At 49.0% G+C, this 19,476-nt stretch overlaps 1 protein-coding gene and 1 long non-coding RNA gene across 2 annotated transcripts in view; one reads left to right on the top strand and one right to left on the bottom strand.

Annotated features, from left to right (window-relative positions):
- CLMP (CXADR like membrane protein) overlaps positions 1-19,476 on the bottom strand; it is a 113,494-nt gene that overhangs the window by 75,023 nt on the left and 18,995 nt on the right. The window lies entirely within an intron of this gene.
- On the top strand, positions 14,110-18,659 carry LOC108176867 (uncharacterized). The gene is made up of 3 exons (XR_001793611.3): positions 14,110-14,249; positions 16,039-16,082; positions 17,063-18,659. It is a non-coding gene; the product is annotated as an uncharacterized lncRNA (long non-coding RNA).

Here is a 19,476-nt window from a genome sequence, read left to right on the forward strand (position 1 = left end):
CTGGGAAAGCAGTTGAAGATGGCCCAAGTTCTTGGGCTCCAGACCCGCATGGGAGACCCAGAGGAAGCTCCTGGCTCCAGGCTTCGGATCAACCCATCTCCAGCATTGCAGCCATTTGGGGAGTGAACCAGTGGAATGGAAGACCTCTCTCTGTCTCCGCCTCTCTCTATAAAACTGTCTTTCAAATAAATAAAATAAATCTTTAAAAAAAATTAAAACTGGATCATCTGCTTCTCCTGTAGGCACTAATTCCTAGCACCTCTAGACTGCAGAGATTCCTCTTTAACCCTTGGAGTTTTCCTCCTTCAGATTCTCTCTTCCCTGTCAGAGCAGGCGCTGGGATTAAAGACCTACTGTAATGCCGACCTTCTAGCCCCCAAAATGAGGTTGTTGGCTCCCCACGGATGACTATGTAGCACTCATACTTCTTAGCACTTATTCTCCATGACTAACTCTGGGCTGACCTGTGCCCTCCTGCACACACGTCAGCTCAAGGATGACTGTCTTGCCCCCCCCAGCCTGACTTGTTTCTCATTTTCATTTATTGGAGAGGGAGAAAGAAAGAAAGCACTCCCATCTACTGTTCAATCCCCAAATATCCACAATGGCCAGGCCAGGGCTGGACTGGGTCAAAACTGGGAGTGGGGGAACACCATCGAGGCCTCCCATGTGGGTAGCAGGAACCCAATTACTGAGCCATTACTGAAGTCTCCCAGGGTGCACACTGGCAGGTAGCTGGAGTCCTCGACTCTCAGATATGGGATGTGGGCTAAGACAAATGCCTGCTCCTGATTTGACTTTTTATTAGGGAGAAGTTGATTTCTCTTTTTGATTGAAATATGGGCCAATAAACTTGAAGACACACACAAAAAAACTTGAAGACACACTAAACAGCTATAGGACTTACAGGCTTGCTGCTTGGTGGGGCTACACCAGCAGTGGCCTGTTCAGGGTTATTTATGGGCCTGAACTTGTGGGGCTTGGAGGACTCACCCATTGTGCCTGCCCCACAAGTAGGGCCTAGAGAAGGTTGATATTTTATCATGGAGTTTTACAATGTTAGATTGGCAGGGACCTTACGTGTCTTATCATGTCAGATAGCATGCAACCTAGCATGGCATATCATGTGAAATAAATTGGGTGATCACTCAGAATTAAGGCATTATCACTGATTTGGAATCAGGAGGTTCAGGTTTGATCCCTGCTCCATCATTAGCTAATCTGGGTGACCTTATATAAATCGCCCTCCTTATTCAGGGTCCCTAACATAATAACCACTTTACTTTTCACTGAAATGATCCCAACTCATTGTGGAAGACCAGTGGTCACTCACTGATCATTGCTTCTAACGAACAGTTGTATATGCTTTAATGAATGAATAGAATGGCAAATAAAATAGGCAGTTTCTACAATTAGTTTGTTAGTCAAAAGTATTTCACAATGATGGGGCTCATTTGGAGGAAGACAATAGAAAGATACGTGCTGTTTGAAAAGTTGGTGTCTATTAGATTAGGTGATAAAAAAAAAAAGTCCCTTCTAAGGTTGACCTTCTAGCGTTTTTGCTTGTGTTAATTATCATTGTACAAGGGAAGTATGTGACGCCTGGGTGAGCACTGAAGGTGGGAACAGTAGGTGGTGAGGGACCAGAGAAGGTCTGGGAGGGAAGAAGTGTTTATCTGCTGGCCATTGTTTGGACACAGCCAATCCCATACTCTCATTTAATGCGTACAGCCAGCTTCTGAGAAGAGGCGTATTCTATTGACGGAGAAGCAGACCCAGAAATGTTTAGTTTTGCATAGCTTACCAGTGGTGGAGCTAAGATCTGACTCCAGCTCCGGGTTCCACTGGTTTTCCAAACATACATTCTTTCTCAAGTACCCTAAGGTCTTTTCGTGCAGCGATGTGATAGCCATCCTCCAAGCGGTTCCCAGTGACTCTTAGCTCATGGAGCATCCGCAGCAGCAGTGCACATTAGCTCCAACAAACATCTCACGGATATCAGCACTTGTACTGCTTCTCTCTGGGACCCTGTTTTTTACTTTGCTAAAAAATTATCTTGGTTAAGATTGCTATTGAACGTGCTTAACAGCTTTTAGGAGAAGAAACACTAGGGGATGCACTTATTCCTGTGAGCCTGGAAGGATCATTGCGCAGTGGTTATATACCCAGGGCTAATTGATCGGCTGGCCCTGCCTTCCAAATTGATGTTCAGAGGAACGTGAAGAGGTGGCCGACGTAGCCCCAGCAGGGCAGGGCACTAAGAGTCAGCTTGGGGCATCAGCCTCACTGAAATAATAACACTCCCCGAGAATCCTAGAATGTCAGGGCAGGAATAGCTTCTAAATCACTCAGGATGACCTCTTTATATCACAAATAAAGAAGAAAGGAAGGCCCGGAGCTGTGTCCTTGCTCGAGTGTTCAGGTATGTAAGTGACAGAGCAGATTGTTCTGTTACCCTCCGGGGCAGTGGCATCTGAAGCCACTTATTCCTCTAAGTGCTCTTGGAGTTGACTCGGTACTCTACCACCACCTTCCCTGTAGACATTTCTTTATGAAATGCATTTCTTTCTGGTCCTTCCTACCTGGTTCCTTCTGCACAAACTGCCCAGGTTTGGTCTCCAGGGCTTTCCCACATCACTCAGTCCACCTGCAAAGCAGTCTGTGCTGCTTCATTGGAACTCTGATGCCTGGCCAGCCTTTGTCAGAGCTTTGTCAGGGGAGACGCTGTCATGGAAATAGGCTTGGACTGCAGGACTAGACTGGACTCTAATGTCGGCCACTAGTCCGCCGAGGGATCTTAGGCAAGTCACGTATTGCTTCTCAGCCTCTAAGTGCCCTTCCAATTATAGCTGCCGTTCCATCAATCAGAGGAAGCAATCCCTCTTAATGAGCTGGCTAGCCACTCTCTCTCTCTCTCTCTGGCACACCTAGATAATATGATGCTGCAGTCTTGCTAAAACCCCTCTCTCCTGGAGAAGATGGTTGCAGAGCAAGGACAATGGTGGGGGATGCAGGCACAGTGGTAGATTTGCATGTCAATCGCCACTGCAGGAAATTAGACCCCGGTACTCTAGGAACCAGGCTGGCTTTGCAGCCCCAAGTGGGCCTGTTCATCTGTCTAAGCCTCACCGCCTCCCTCTGGAGCCAGCGCCCTGGCACAGCAGGTTTAGCCGCCGGTTGTGATGCTGGTGTCCTGTATCAGAGTTCTGGTTCAAGTCCTGGCTGCTCCACCTCTGATCCAGCTTTTTGCTAATGTGCCTGGGAAGGCAGCAAAAGATGGCCCATGTACTTGGGCCTCTGCCATCCATGTGGGAGAGCATGGTGGAGTTCCTGACTCCTGGATTCAGCCTGGACCAGATCTGGCTGTTGTGGCCAGTTGGGAAGAGAACTAGTGGATGGAAGATCTCTGTGTCTCCTTCTCTGTTGCTCTGCCTTTCAAATAAATAAATATTTTTTTTTGACAGTCAGAGTCAGACAGTGAGAGAGAAAGACAGAGAGAAAGGTCTTCCTTCCGTTGGTTCACCCCCCAAATAAATTTTTTTTTAAAAACAAAAGGGTCTTACTCAACTCTTCTTATGTGAGTCATGGTTGTATTATTTATTTTACAACATATCAGGAAGCCAGTCGATAACCTGAATATGTAAAGTCTCTAAGTCAGGGATAGTTCAACTTTTGCCCTTGTTTTGTGTTGGAACGAAGCAGGCCTGGGTATTATCACGTCCTAGCTGTTGAACTTGGACATGTTACTTCACCTCTCAGAGCCCCAGATGGTTTTCATCTATAAAGTGTGGTGCTGCTGATATACAGGGCCTGGGGTGGTGATGCTTAGGAGTCAATAACATAATTCCATAAAGGGCTCCACAGGGTGTGGCACAGAGAAAGGAGTCAGTGAACATTAGCCATACCTGTGGCTGCCGCATCTAATTCCTTGAGCTCCCTTTATATGCTGGGTTCTATGCTAGACACTGGGGATTCAGCTGTAAAAGACAGCTGTTCCCTTGGAAGTTCACGAAGTGGTTGCAATTCAGGCTTGGGTCCAAGATATTTGGAAAATGCAGGGAAAGACCCAAGATTTGCCACAGCTTTAAAGAAATGAATGTGCTTGAATTTGGATGACTAAAATAGTGCCCTGAAAGCCCAGGGCTTTCTCCTGGGAACTATCAAGCAGTCACTTTCAGTGAGAAGGTAACATCAGCCTGCCTTCCCTCCAGAATGGACTCACACCAGATTCCCAAATTAGCCTGCGTGGGGGCCTGCAGGAGGTGGAGCCGCCTGGCCCCACCATGGGGCAAGCCTGCACAAGATGGAGAAGCAAGTAAATGGAGCCTCATTAGGTCTCACATGAACCCCAGGCTGCAGGCAGCCCACGGCCCCTCCAGGCAGGTGTGAGAAGGAAGCAGCGGAGGGTAGAACATCTGCATGAGAACCGGAGGACCTGTCACTGCTGGATGGGGCCAAGGAGCACTAAACACGGGCAGCTGCGTCAGTTTTAATTGCTACTGGCTTTTCCCTCCTGCCTCAGTCTTGGGGAAATTATCTCATGCTCAACCGCCAGGGGATGGCAGCTGACAATTACAAAGCAGTGAGGCAGGTGCTCCGATGGTGGGGATGTGCTCAGCTGTGCCGTGCTGCCAGCGGTCACCCCAAGTCCACAAGGGTGAGCAGGTGTTTCCTATAATTTTCGGGGGGTGCTCTGAGTTGATTTTTAAAAATTCTTGACAATTTCTAGCCCAAATGGGAAAGCATGAGAAATGTATATTTTTATACCTACCGTGTTTGTTATTGAGGCTTTCTAGTGATGATGATTATGATGGTAATGATGATTTTGTTTTGTAACAAGCTATTAATTGTTTGCAGAACCACAAAACAAATCCAAGTCAGAATTTATTTCAATTCAAATAATCTGATGAACTTAATGTTTGCCTGAGAAGGCAAATAAATGCTGGCATTTGGGGGAGGACAACCCTCAGAAACATGTTTTGCTGAATGTTTCACCGAGTTTTTTTCTTTCTTTCTTTTTTTAGATTATTTATTTATTTATTTAAGAGGTAGAGTTACCGAGAGAGAGACAGAGACAGAGACAGAGAGAGGTCTTTCATCCACTGGTTCACTCCCCAGATGGCTGCAATGGCCGGAGCTGCCCGATTTGAAGCCAGGAGCCAGAAGATTCTTCCCGGTTTCCCATGTGGGTGCAGGGGCCCAAGGACTTGGGCCACCTTCTACTGCTTTCCCAGGCCATAGCAGAGAGCTAGATCGGAAGAGGAGCAGCTGGGACTAGAACCGGCGCCCATATAGGATGCCGGCACTGCGGGAGGAAGCTTAGCCCACTACGCCACAGTGCCAGCCCCTTTCCTTTCTTTTTTAAAAAAGAAATTTATTCGCGAGGCAGAGAGAGAGCAAGCTCCCATCTGCTGATTCTCTCCTCAACTGCCCACAATGATCACGGTTGGGCCAGGCTGACGATGAGAACAAAGAACTCAACCCAGATTTCCCTCGTGGTGGCAGGGACCCAGTACTTGAGCCATGACCAAGTACTGGGACTTGAACCGGCACCCATATGGGATACTGGCACCACAAGCAGTGGCTTTACCCACTACGCCATAGCGCTGGCCTCTCTTAGAGGATCTTAACCTTCAGTTTGAGACATTTGTGTACTCCTAGGGTCTGCATTTGCAAGAAGCTGGCATCAGGAGCCAACGCTGTCACTCAGATACACCAATATGGCATGCAGGCATGTTAACCAATGTCTTAACCTCCAGGCCCAGCACCCACTTTCACTGCACTGTTTTAATGACTTCCTAAAGGCTGGGCTGCATTAACCCTGGCTTTTTATTTCAAGGGGAAGTCAGAGCACAGCAGATGCACGATGGAGACACTTGGGCTGACTGATGCAGCATTATTTGGGATGGTTTGGGTTACAGACAAGTCTTCCACATGTGGGTTTCCTAAGATGCATACAGCGGCTTGGTCCTGCTTCCCTTCTCCTTCCTAGGCCTCCTGCTCTGCAAATATCTCAGATACAAACCCTTTAAAGGAGTCAAATAATGTGCCTTTCTTTATATTGACTGAAACAGGCAGCATTAGGTTCTATGGCTTCTCTCTGCCAGCAGCACTGATCAAGTCAGGAAAGGCAGTAACCCAGAGATGTTGGGCGCTCACTTGGGGCCCAGAACTGTAGCATTTGCAAGAGCAAGTCTCCAAGCCTTGGCCTCTAACCACAAGCCACTAACAATCTGTTTGGGACCATAGAGCTAAGATCGATGGAGCAAATAACTTGACCTGTTAAATACTTATCATGTCCTTTTCGTGTGATAAACCAATCACACTCTGTCTGTACCTAAGATTTTTTTCTTTAAATACAAACTAACTAGGCCTTACCTACAGAGAAGTCCACCAAGAACAATTTTCAGACCAGCATTAACATTATCTGGGAACTTGTTTTATGTGCAAATTCTTGGCCCCAGACTCTCTGGGGGTGGCTTCCAGCAACCTGTGTCTTAACAAGCCAGGTGTGCGATGCAGGGGCTCGGGCTCCTTGAGTGTTTGCAGAGCCGCACAGATGTGCAGGCAGGGTTGGGACCCACCGTGCTGGCAACACGGGAGACACAGGGATGCAGAGAACACAGCCCTGACGTGACAGAGCTGCAGTTTAGTGGGTGACATCAAACTGAATGCCACGGACTGCCACAGAACAGCTCCTTCCGGGGGAAGTTCTTGGGGGAGATGGAGCTCACCTTAGAGGTGAGTAGGATTCCAAACAGCCGTTGGAGGCCCCTTTCGAGGAACCGGTACACAAAGGGGCCAAGAGGCAGGAAGGCGCTGGAAGAGCACACAGCAGGCTGCCCTCGCAGAAGGCGTCCATTTATTCATTTAACAAACACTTCCTGCGTGTCTCCTCCTGCGGCTGCTTATTTATGATTTACAGCTCGCCAATTTCCAAAAAGGATTTGAGGTGTGTTAGGATGTTAAAACACATCCAGAACAGGAACATAAATAATGCAAATGGAACAGAGGCCCATTAAAAGGAACTGGGGAATAGATCTTTCAGGCACAGGGGATGAATGAATCGAGGGTTTGCTGGGAGCAGGGCGCTGTGAAAGATACTACGGGGCTTACGGAGACATTGGAAGCAGCTTCTAGTCCACAAGGGAAGATAAACGCGCACAAAGATAGCCATATGCAGACCAACAGCTATGTCAGTGTCAGGGCAGGTGGGGACCCACTCCTTGAAGGAGGGAGGGGGTATGGGTGCTAAAGGAAGAGGAGATCAGGGCCACTGTTGAAGCAGGAAGGAGCATCAGTGAGGGAAGAGCACCCACAAAATGCCCAAGGCCAAGAAGCAGTGGTGACAAAGGAGAAAATAAACCAATGGGATTTTAGAGTTCCCGCTGCAAAAGCCAAGGCTAAATCTTAGAGGTCTTTTATTTATTTATTTTTTTTAAGATTTGTTTATTTATTTATTTGAAAGGCAGAGTTGCAGACACAGAGGGGGAGAGACAGAGAGAAAGGTTTTCCATCTGCTGGTTTACCCCCAAACAGCTGCAAATGGCCACAGCTGGAGCCTGGAGCTCCTTCCGGGTCTCCCACATGGATGCAGGGGCCCAAGGACTTGGACCATCTTCTGCTTTCCCAGGCCACAGCAGAGAGCTGGATAGGAAGTGGAGCAGCTGAGACTTGAACCGGCACCCATATGGGATACTGGCACCACAAGCAGTGGCTTTACCCACTACGCCATAGCGCTGGCCTCTCTCAGAGGATCTTAACCTTCAGTTTGAGACATTCGTGTCCAGCCTGCTGGTCAGCGAGGAGTAACTGAGGCAGGGGAGTGAAACGCGGAAGTTATGCTTTAAGATGATTACTTCAGCAGGTGCACACAGAACTGAGCAGAAAGAGGCTGTAGGTGGGGAGACCACGTAGGATGCTGAGCTTGGTCTAATCTTTGCAGGAGGAGGCATGGCCTCAGCTGGAGATAGCAAGAGCAAGAGAGAGGAAGACAGTATCAAGAGACAATTTGAAGCAGAAATCTACAGCTCACTGCTCAAAATTTGGTCTAGGACCAAAGCAGGATCCATGACCTCGTTAGAAATACGATTCCAGAGGCCCCACCCGGACCCACAGAACCAGGTTCTGCATTTGACCAAGAGCCTGGGCTAGCTGGACACACAGCCAGGCAAGAGAAGCAGGGCGCTGAGCACCCAGGCCTGGCATCTGACTAAGTGCAGGGAGTGGAGTGGGAGAAGATCTTAAGGTAAAGTCAGATGTTCTTCGATCGAGTCCTAGTTTCTACCTGATTGGTGGTCAGAATAAGTTTGCATTGAGGCTAAATGGACCGGGCTAATGACCAACGCCAACTTATGGGTCCCGAGGATGGTGGCTAGAGCAAAGTAAGCCACCTTTGCTCACTGTATCTTTATTCCAAATTAATGTTCAGTGGGGCCACTTAAATCACATTATGTACGAACTCCTGTCAAATGGAGAAATGACAATATTTCCCAAATCTTGTATGAAAAACATCCAAATTAATTGAACAAATGTTTTTTTTGCCAATGACAATGATGATAGTGATACTAACCACAGCATATTCTACCTTGTTTGTAGTGTTTACTCTGCCCCACTAAATAAATTACTTCTATGCAGATCAATAGTACTATGCCAGGGGTCAGCACTGTAGCTTACTGGGCTGGGCCTCAGCCTGAGGCATCAGCATCCCATATAGGCACTGGTTCATGTCCTGGCTGCTCCTTTTCCAATCCAGTTCTCTGCCATGGCCTGGGAAAGCAGCAGAAGATGGTTCAAGTGCTTAGGCTTCTGTACCCGCATGGGAGACCTGGAAGAAGCTCCTGGTTTCTGGTTTTGGATTGGCCCAGCTTATGCCATTGCAACCATTTGGGGAGTGAACCAGCGTGTGGAAGACCTTTCTCTCTGTCTCTCCCTCTTTCTGTCCGTAACTCTACCTTTCAAATAAATAAATAAAACCTTTAAAAAAAAGTATTATGCCTGCCAAAAGTTGTTCTTATCGGTAATAGGTATTTACCCCCTTTGTATTACATAATTCATCTATTTGTCTTTCTTCCTCAACAGATTTTCCCAGTACCTAAAATAAGGCCTTACAATTAGTAGGAAATTATTGATATTTAAACTTTTAAAATTTATTTTCATTTTATTTGAAAGACAGGGAGAGACCAACCTTCCATCCACTGGTTCACTCCCCAAATGCTCACAAAACAGCCAGAGTTCATTCAGCCAGGCCAATGCCAGGAGCCCAGAAATCCATCTGGATCTCCCACTCGGGTGTCAGGGGCCCAAGTACTTGAGCCATGACCTGCTGCCTCCCAGGGTGCGAATTAGCTGGAAGCTGGATCGGAAGCAGAGGACCAGAACTTGAAACAGGCAGTCTGAGATACAAGCATCCCAAGTGATGTCTTAACCACTGTGCCAGATCCCTTCCCTGATTTTTTTTCTTTTTAATGAGGATAGTTACCTGCACAACACATCAAGCATCATGATGCTCTGGCGTATATTACATTGCGCTTGTTTAAGCATCTGCCTCAGAAGAGACAAGTTTATGCATTTCCCCGTTCCCGGTATTGAACCCACTCTCAGGCATAGAGTAAGGCACTCGATACATTTAGATAAATAAACGAAATTGCAGTTTGCTCTAAAAGGTTTTCAGAACATGATGATAAATGCTTAAAGTTAATTCAAGTGACCTTAGAATCCTTGGAATTGAAACTAACCACAGCATGTTGTAACATAATCAAGTGCATTTTAATTTGGCCGAGAAAGAATGTCATAACAGAAGGCTCGAGATCTCTACAAAGTTCTAGAAAAAGGAACTACCAAACTGTGATTTTGAAAGTATCATTCCACCCAGTGTGTGGGACAGGCTGTTCCTCTGATAAAAACAGGCACTTCTTCAGGGTGGAGACAGCTTCCCCAGCTTTCCCAGCCCGAGGAAGGATCCTCATCCACACCACAGCACCTTTCGGTCTGCCAGCTGGCCTCCTGAGGACTCGGCAGCCCCGGGAGGTAGTGTTCCAAAAGAAAACCTAACCTTGATATAAACAAGGTGCTGAAACCAGCCTGCCAGTAGTCGAAAGAACCCCGAGTCCCAGCCCTGCCATACACTGGGTCTGAAGCCTTGAGCAATTTACTCCATCTCTTGGGACTTAGTTTCTGCATCTGCAAATAAGAACGAAACTAACCTCTCAGGGTTATGAACATTAAAATAGTGTGTATGAAGTCCTTGACCAGTACCTATTACCTGGTACATAATATTCTTGCTTCTCACCCATCCCTTGCCCCTGACCACACTCTCCCACCCCTAGATGTCCCTCTTATGATTGACAAGGGTGTTATTATTCTGCACTCCAGCAGGTGCACAGAGGGCCACGGTGTCCATGGTGACCGTCTTAATGTACTGATTCCCTCTGGCCTCAGTAGCCAGCAAGCTTTCTTCCTTTTAGTATCATTATTGGTGGTTTCCTGACTTGCCAGAAATTCACCCAGCTACACTCTGAGTAAAGTGCTTCTCTCACCCACCCCACATCTGCAAGGATCTTTTGCAAACCCTCGCCTTAATTTTTCACTACCCTAGGGAACCATCCTAGGGACTACCTAGGACCCACGTAAGCCAGAGCCTACCGTCTTCCAAAGCAAACACCTTGGACATCAAGGTGCTACAAAGAGGCAGAACTTGCCACAGATCAGTCACTGCACTGTCAATGGTGTCAAGCCATCTTTCCCCTCCCTAAGCTCTCATAAACGCGTGCTACTTCTAGTACCCTTAAAAGGGCCTGCAGTGATGTCTCAAGGGAAGATAAAAGAAGAATCCAAGGGGAAGGAAGACCAAGTTCCCTACCACAAAGCCATATGGATTTGTCCTACAGCATAACTCCACAAAAAATTGATCCTTCCATTTATTCTACCTCTTAAACCCCTTTCTACAACCGGCTTGTTCTTACCTCCCAGGCCTGAAGGGGGAGCAGTTGAGCCCCCGTCCTAGAAAACTGGTAGTGTTCTGCTGGAGGGAGGTTTCTAGAAGCCACAGCTTACCTCCCCACGACCAGGTGCTTGTTCTCCAACTTCATCTCTTTCGCTCACCCCCAGGGCTACACCCCGTTCAAAGGGAATGACTATAAATGGGCATGGGGGAAGCAGCCAGAATGCCAGGGGCTGCGAGCCTGACAGAGCTTGTGTATCAACCTGACAGCTTCAACAGCCCAGAGTCTGCGTGGAATCCCAAACAGCTCTCACTTCTTCCTCTCGGGCCACAGGCCGCCTGCCTGCCTCCCTGGCCTTGTTTAAACAAGTCGAGAGCAGGCTGTGCTTGGACTCAAAGGCCAGTGGCCTTTCCCCGAGGAGGGAGTTCAGGGCAGTGAGACATGGCTGGGCCTGCAACGTGAGCTGTCTTCTTGCTTTTGGGTCTTCCTGTCTTTCAGAAACTGGGGGCTGTAGGAGTTTCACCATCTCAGAGGTGAGAAGTATGTATGCATGGCTGATGCAGCCTGGGTTTGAGCATAGTAACCATGAGAGCTAACACTGGATTGGAAGGCCCCTTGGAGGTCATTAACCTAAGCCTGAGCTTAAATTGGCAGAGGGATGCCACCTGCCAAGGTCAGCACTAGGTAGTTTGGAGAAACGGACATGTAGTGTAAACACATACAGCATGACACAGTGAGTACTCCATACGCAACAGCTATGGCTATCGGTAGCCTTATACATCATCCTTTGAAACAGACTTGGAGGCATCCAATATCAAACTCAAGGTCTTGTAGCCACCAGGTCAGAGGATGAAGCTGGACTGGCTTGACTGCAGAGGTTGTGTGGTAGCCTCCCTTCTGGGCCACATCTTACCATGGTGGCAAGATGACCATGGATGTCAGCTCCAGCTCTGGATACATCACCTCCTCACTCCAGATCACATCCAAGTTGAAATTATTGGCCTCGAAAGATCTTTCCAATCTAACCTGCTGTGACTTTGAGTGGCAGATATCACTGGCAGTTCTCTCTCTCTCTCTCTCTTTTTTAAGATTTATTTATTTATTTGAAAGGCAGAATTACCGAGAGAGAGGGAGAGAGACAGGGACAGAGAGAGATCTTCCATCCTCTGGTTGACTCCCCACATGGCCACAACCATGTTCAGCTGGGGCTGAAGCCAGGAGCTTCTTCCGGGTCTCCCACATGTGTGCAGGGGCCCAAAGACTTGAGCCATCTTCTGCTTCCTCCCCAGGCACACTAACAGGGAGCTGGATCGGAAATAGAGCTGCTGGGACTCAAACCAGCACCCATATGGGATGCTGGCACTGCAGATGGCAGCTTAACCCGCTACACTATAGCACAGGCCCCTAGATGGCAGTTCACACAGAGAATCTACCTCCTTCTCCCTGCCTAAGAGAAAACCATCGCACAGAGCAAAGACTCTCTGAGCTGTATGAGATGCACAGGAAGAGAGTGTGGCCTCTCTTATCAGGCCCAGGGGGAGAAAAAAAAGACCCCCTAGCTCAGAGGCCGTCTCCAAAAGCAGGCAGCCCATTCTTAGGTGGGCCGAGAGAAGCCACCCTGCAAGGCAGCAAAGGAAGAGGGACTTGAGAAACTGTCCCTTAGGATCTGAGCTGAAGATGCCTTGTGATTAAAAAGCTGCCACCTTCTTTTGCCCTTTCCCCTTTATCCACTGTCCCTCAATCAACACGTGGTGCTGGAACTTTTCCCCAAGGTGAGCCTAGGGGGAGGGCCCCACGTGGTCAGGGCAGCTCTGTGACATCATAGGCTGAAGCTGGGCCAGGCCACTCCAGCTTCCACCAGAGAGCACCAAGGGGGCAGCCATGCCACCGGCCTTGCCCATTTATCCCAGATCCAGCTGTCGTCATTCCACGGCTTTTCTCTGAAACCTCACCTTTCCCCCCAGAAAGGAAACGGCCGCACTTGTTGGGCCCCGCAGCTGGGAATGAGGCAGGGCTGGTGTCTGAGAGACCTTCAGGGGCTGCTTTTTTCTTTGCCATGCTCAACTACCCTGCCGTGGCCACTGGACAGCTTAGCTGTCCCTGCCGGATAGTCAATAACACCCTCCCACACTATCCTTTTCCTGTGAAAATCCACCTTCTCCAAGAAACCCTCGGGGATTGTATTCAGAACAGAGCTCTGGTTCCCCAAAGGACCAAGTGTCTGTTCCTGCACTTGAACATGAGCTGCTGGCCCCTGCTGGGGAGTATCCTCAGAACACCAGGGCTCTCCGGAGGCAGGTGGGCTCCCAAGGTCCAGGAGGAGGCGCAAAGAGGGGACAGGCGACGATTCTGCTTTGGCTGTGAGGGCCTCCAGGACTCCCAGGGGAATCTCATCTATGTTTATGTGGACTTAGGATGCTAAGGAGCGTTGTGGAGCCAAGAGCCCTGCTGGGTTTCGTGGGCAGTTGGGCCTGCTCGGAACACAGCCTCCTTTGTCTGCAGAGCTTTCAGTTGGAATTGCAGAACTGGGTTTGGAAGCACAGCTGACACGGAAGCCTGCCCAGGCCTAGCAGAATCACAGTGGGGTCAGGGAGACAGCTCAGCTTCCACCCTGTCTCTTCAAGCAAGACACTGAAGCCTAGGTTTGGCTGAGGGCATTGTGTCCATCTTCCCGTCTCCAAGAAGGACAGTGTCCAGCCCGCCTGAGATGGGGCAGCTTGGACTTTTAAGGCTCGCCTCTACCCTGGTCATTCATTCATCCACGCCAGTGACAGCAGTCTGGGGACGTTCCTTCTTTTGGCAAATGGAAGCCCATGGTGCTGCACACCAAACCTCCTTTCTGGTGCTGCTCAGAGGCCCTGGGAGGAGCACACAGTCATCTTACAAAGCCCATCTGCTTGGAGTTAGTGCTCCCTGCCACCTCCTCTGCTCCAGCCCAGTCTCCGGTTTCTCTCTGTCATTGGGCAATGACTCCGAGCAGACGAAGATGCGTGTGTCTCAGACTTCTCACACTCACATGGCCCCGTGGGGGGAGACATGCAAACACGCTTATCACAACAAATCATGACACCTGCAAAAACAGAGCCGGGAGCAAAGTCTTCCGGGAGCAGAGCAATTAGCAACCGGCTGTGCTCAGGACTGGCGGGTAAAGTTTCCGGGAGGGCTTGGCCTCTGAGTGTAGCCTTGAAGGCCGAGTAAGCATTTTCCAGGTCCAGGGAGAGAACGGGTGTTCTGAGTAGAGGAAAGAACACACAGGAAGACCAGAAGATCTGAGGGGTCTGGCCTGTGTGGGGACAGCAAGTCAGGGTAAGGAGCTGAAATGCTGCCTCGGAGTTTGGAGACAAGTAGCGTTGGGCTGCGTGAAGCCGGGGGACCAGCCGGATGGCTTAGAGTAGGGAGGAGGCCACCCTGGGGAAAGAGGTGGGTCCAGAGGAGGGGGGCAGTTGCGAGGCTGCTTGACTAATTCTAGCGAAAGGAAAAGCTGAGTGGCACTTGGACGCTTGGCAACTTTTAAAGTAACAATTTAAAAATAAACGTTACACCTGCTTATTATACAAAGTGTGGAAAATAAGAACAAAAACAAAAAAGAAAGCAGCAGTCACTGGTAAGCACTTTCAACATTTGGGTGCACATCTCCTTCCCATCTTTTCCCCATGCATTTAGACAAGGGGTCTCTTACAGAGTTCTTGGGAAGTACATTTTTTTTTATTTGGCAGGTAGAGTTATAGACAGTGAGAGAGAGAGAGAGAGAGGTCTTCCTTCCGTTGGTTCACCCCCACAATGGCCGCTACGGACAGCGCTGCACCAATCCAAAGCCAGGAGCTTCTTTCTGGTCTCCCACGTGGGTGCAGGTGCCCAAGCACCTGGGCCATCCTCCACTGCCTTCCTGGGCCACAGTATAGAGCTGGACTGGAAGAGGAACAACCGGGACTAGAACCCAGCACCCATATGGGATGCCGGCACCGCAGGTGAAGGATTATCCAAGTGAGGCACGGCGCCGGCTGGGAAGCACATTTTTAAAAAAGGAAAGGCAAAGTGGCAGAGAGAGAGAGAGAGAGAGAGAGGTCTTCCATCTGCAGGTTCACTCCCCAAATGGCCACAGCTGCCAGGAGCCTAGAACTCCCTCTAGATCTCCCATGTGGGCAGCAGGGACCCAAGCACTTGGGTCATCTTCTGCTGCCTGGCCAGGTGCATTAGCAAGGAACTGGATCTGAAACAGAGCAGCTGGGACTCAAAGCAGCTTTGCAATATAGGATGTCTGCATCGCAGATGGCGGCTTAACCTGCTACGCCACCACGCCGGCCCAGGGAAGTGTGTATTATGAAAAATCAGGCATGCAGTTCAAAAATTTTTTGCACTATAAACTTTTCATTTTTTAGATTTATTTATATATTTGAAAGGTAGAAGTAGAGAGAGAGAGAGAGAAGGAGAGACAGATCTTCCATCTGCTGGTTCACTCCCAAATGGACGAAAGGGCTGGAGTTGGAGTAGATGTAGAAGCCAGGAGCCAGGAGCTTCTTCCTGATCTCCTATGTGAGTGCAAGGGCCCAAGGACTTGGGTCATTCTCCACTACTTTCCCAGGCACACTAGCAGGGAGCTGGATTGGAAGTGAAGCAGCCAAGGCTCGAACCAGAGCCCATACAGGATGCTGGCACTGCAGGCCGTGGCTTTAACCACAGCATGGGCCACAGCGTCGGCCCCCATACATTCATTGTTTTATTCCAGTTTCCACAAACTTTCTGAAGTACTGCATATGCAGTTCTGAAGTCATTTTATAACTCAGCATTGTATCATATGCATTGATCCAAGTCATAAAAATTCTCTGTGATCTGTGAAACTAGCTGCCTTCTATTCAATTGTATGAATTCATGAGACATAATTTACTCAGCCACTGTCCTATTTTTGGGACATTTCATTTGTGCCAGTGGTTTTGCTTTTTTTTTTTCAGTAAGCATTTTTGTAAAGAAACTTTTGTATACTCTATTTGATTATGCCCCTCCCGTAAGTTCCTAACAATGGAATAACTGGGCCGAGGCTATGATGTTTTTAAAATTCCTGAAGCAGACTTTTCAAAAGCCTTGTGCTTTTTTGCAGGGCACTGATACCGCAGGCGCGTTCCTGGAGGCCCCTTCTGTAAGGTCTATGCTACTATCTCCCTCTCCACCTTTGTGCCTCCCACCTTTTCAGGTGCGTGAGATGCATACCTGACACCCCTGAGACAGACCACGAGCCGCGGCCTCCTCCTGCCACTGTCCGACAGCCTCTTTTCTCAGACTTGCCCAGAAATAATTACCCAGGAGAGCAGCTGGAGTTTGTTTCAGCCTCTTTGAAAAAAACCCACTTCTGAAACAGGATACTAGGTGGGATCCCACGGGGAGCTACGGGTCCCTGGGCTGGGGGCCAATCAGTGCCAGTCTCAGCACTGGTATCAGAGCGCGGGCCATTATCTGTGACACAGGCCTGCTTTCCTGTGGTCAGATGCACGGCACAGGCTGCCCTGATCCTATCCCGTCAGACCATAAAGCCGCTCCTATATGTCAGGCATGGCCCCCTGTGGACGCATGCATGGGCACATGTAGCCGTGGCCTGCCAGTCCTTTTGTACGTGCCAGATAGAAATCTGGACTCAGTAACACTCGCGAGTGCCTGCACAGCGCCTGGCTCCTTACAGGGCATTTTAATGTGCATGAGCTCCTCTTGAGAGTGATTCGAAAGAGAAAAGAGCAAGCAAGTGGCAAGAAGCTGGGTGCACTTTGTGCCTTGGCCAAGTGTCTTAACCCCCAGCGGCCTCTTCCCCCTCTGCACAATGGGAGAAGGAAACTCAGTGACCCCCCACCCCACCCCGAGCTCACAGAGCTGCTAAATCATGGCTCTATCCAGGACTGGCCAGCCCCCACGTTTAAACCTGGATCTAGGAACCCGAGCTTCCAGGAACGTATGCTTTCCCCCTGATGCGGAGGTCCGGACGATGTTCTTCAGAGCAAGATCTTTCTGCTACAGGTTCTGCATCATCTTTCCCTCCACATCTAGCTTTTTAGCCATAGGAAGTAGTTGAAAAAATACTGCCATATCCTATGTGTAATAGGGAATTCCAATTGTTTCCTTCTTCCCTATTGCAGGAAAACAGGACTGTTGACAGAAAGGGACGACACAGACAGAGATCATCTGGACTAGCCCCCATTCTCTCCCGAATCCGGCTCGTTTCCATCAGCACGCTAAAGCGCTGTCTCCCAGAATATGAATATTTCACGTCTAGCCCTGACATTGGGTCTCCTTGAGCTGTTGTGTTAAGCGTTGGAAAAACAAATAGCAGCGCCTCCCACGTGCTGCCTCCTTCTTCCTCTGGAAGATGTGTCTGGTCTCCGAGGAGACTTTGTGCGATGGATGACCTTGCTGGCTTAGCCATCCAGAGGCAGCCACCAACAAGCCTTTATAGTCTCTGAGTGTTTAAGACCCCATGAATTTCCTTTAATCTAGAAATTAGGAAGCATTTGGGATCTTTCTTCATGGATTTTGAGGGTTATTTAATTTATACCTTGTTGCTCAGCCCTCCACACCCCGGGCGTCAGCCATCTGGTTTGTGTTCATTGTGAGTCAGGATACTGGATATGCAGTTTTTGCTAGTGCAGGCCGGGAATGGGCGTGGGGGAAGGGCTATATATTGCAAAAGTGTAGCTTCTGCTTTGTCTTTGTGCCTCCAAAATGTACCTGGAGGCATTTTAGCTTCGGCTGGATTATGATTTACTTGGGACATTGCATCTGTCGACAAAAGCCGCAAGCTTCCTAGTTTCGGTGCCAACCGGAAACAGAACTCAGTGGATCTCAGACATCAAAGAAAACTTCAGAGGAAGATGTTGTCATCTGGACCCTGCTTCCAGGAGCTTATGCTGAAGGATCACTTCCCGGCCTCCGCTTCAGGTGGAAAATTTAAGGTCCATAGACGTTTTGGCTCATGGAGCGCCGAGTTATCTCAAGAAATCTTCCATATCTAGCGATTTCTGAACGCTCAGGTATAAATCTGCGCCACCGGTCCATGATAAAATTTTCATAGCTTCACAGGCAACGAAGAAAAAGCACAGAGGATGCAATACGCACGTGCGTAAACTGAGGTAGCAGTAGTAAAATATTTAGGATGGTGCTGGGCGTGTAGTTACCACTCCGTAAATGCCAGCTGCTGTGAACAGAGAGCACTCCGTGCAGGGTTGCTAACTGGTCCTTTTGCTACTGAAATGTCATTTCTTTTTACACATAATTTTTAACAGTGAGTCTATAGTTTATAGTTTTGTAAGTTCATGTAGTCAGCAATATTTTGAAAACAGGCTTCTGATTTGGTGCCCAAATTTATTTTTGAAGTGTTTCTTGGGCCAGCACTGCGGTGTAGCAGGTAAACCTGCCGCCTGCAGTGCCGGCTTCCCATATGGGTGCCGGTTCGAGTCCCAGCTGCTCCACTTCCAATCCAGCTCTCTGCTATGGCCTGGGAAAGCAGAGGAAGATGGCCGAAGTCCTTGGGCCCCTGCACCCACGTGGGAGACCTGGAAGAAGCTTCTGGCTCCTGGCTTCAAATCGGCACAGCTCTGGCTGTTGCAGCCAACTGGGGAGTGAACCAGTGGATGGAAGACCTCTCTCTCTCTCTCTCTCTCTCTCTGCCTTTTCTTCTCTCTCTATGTAATTCTGCCTTTCAAAAAATAAATAAATAACCTTAAAAAAAACACAAATGTTTCTGGCCCCTGAAATCGTAATGTCTGAGAAAAAGTCATCTAGCAGGTCTATACTTCAAATAGAATTTTGTCTGATCTATAGGTAGATCCTTTTCTGAGTGCCCTAAGGAGCCATTCGGGCCTTTCCACATCTGTCCACAGGAACAGGTAATTCTGGAAGGGGAACAGTAGGCGGGCGGCTTGCAGGGGCCACTGCTCTCAAGACTTCCTGCCGGGCTTGACGCTGATCCCATGGGAGCCTGGATGTGGAGCTCCCTGCTCCTCCTGCTCAGAGCTCTGCCCTCCCTGGCTCATTAGCAGCTGTAGGGGCTGTGGAAAGCAGGAGCTATATCTCCCTCCACTAGCAGCCCCTCCAGCGACAGTCAAGCTGCACCTTTGCTGAGAATAAGAGTGTGCGTGAAGAAGACAGCGTATGCATCTCCCTGGCTCTATTTATACCGTACACGCGAGACACCAGTTGGGGTGTCAAGCCCTGAACCTTTGTGCGTGCCGCATGGTGTAAGAGACACCAGGGTGATGCTGTGCTCCACTGAGCCCTATCCTGAAATGTACCGCAATATGGATTTTTCAGTCATTCATTTATTCCATAAGGACCCAGAAAGTACTCTGTGTTAGGTGCTGCCATGGCTGCACAGAAGAATCAGGTCAGGGTCACACTTGCCCAGAGCTTACAGTATTAGAAAAAGGAGGGACGGGCCAGCGCTGTGGCGTAGCGGGTAAAGCTGCAACCTGTAGTGCCGGCATCCCATGTGGGCCGGTTCTAGTCCTGGCTGCTCCACTTCCCATCCTGCTCTCTGCTATGGCCTGGGAAAGCA

This window comes from Oryctolagus cuniculus, chromosome 1, assembly GCF_964237555.1.
Source record: "Oryctolagus cuniculus chromosome 1, mOryCun1.1, whole genome shotgun sequence".
Classification (NCBI taxonomy): domain Eukaryota; kingdom Metazoa; phylum Chordata; class Mammalia; order Lagomorpha; family Leporidae; genus Oryctolagus; species Oryctolagus cuniculus.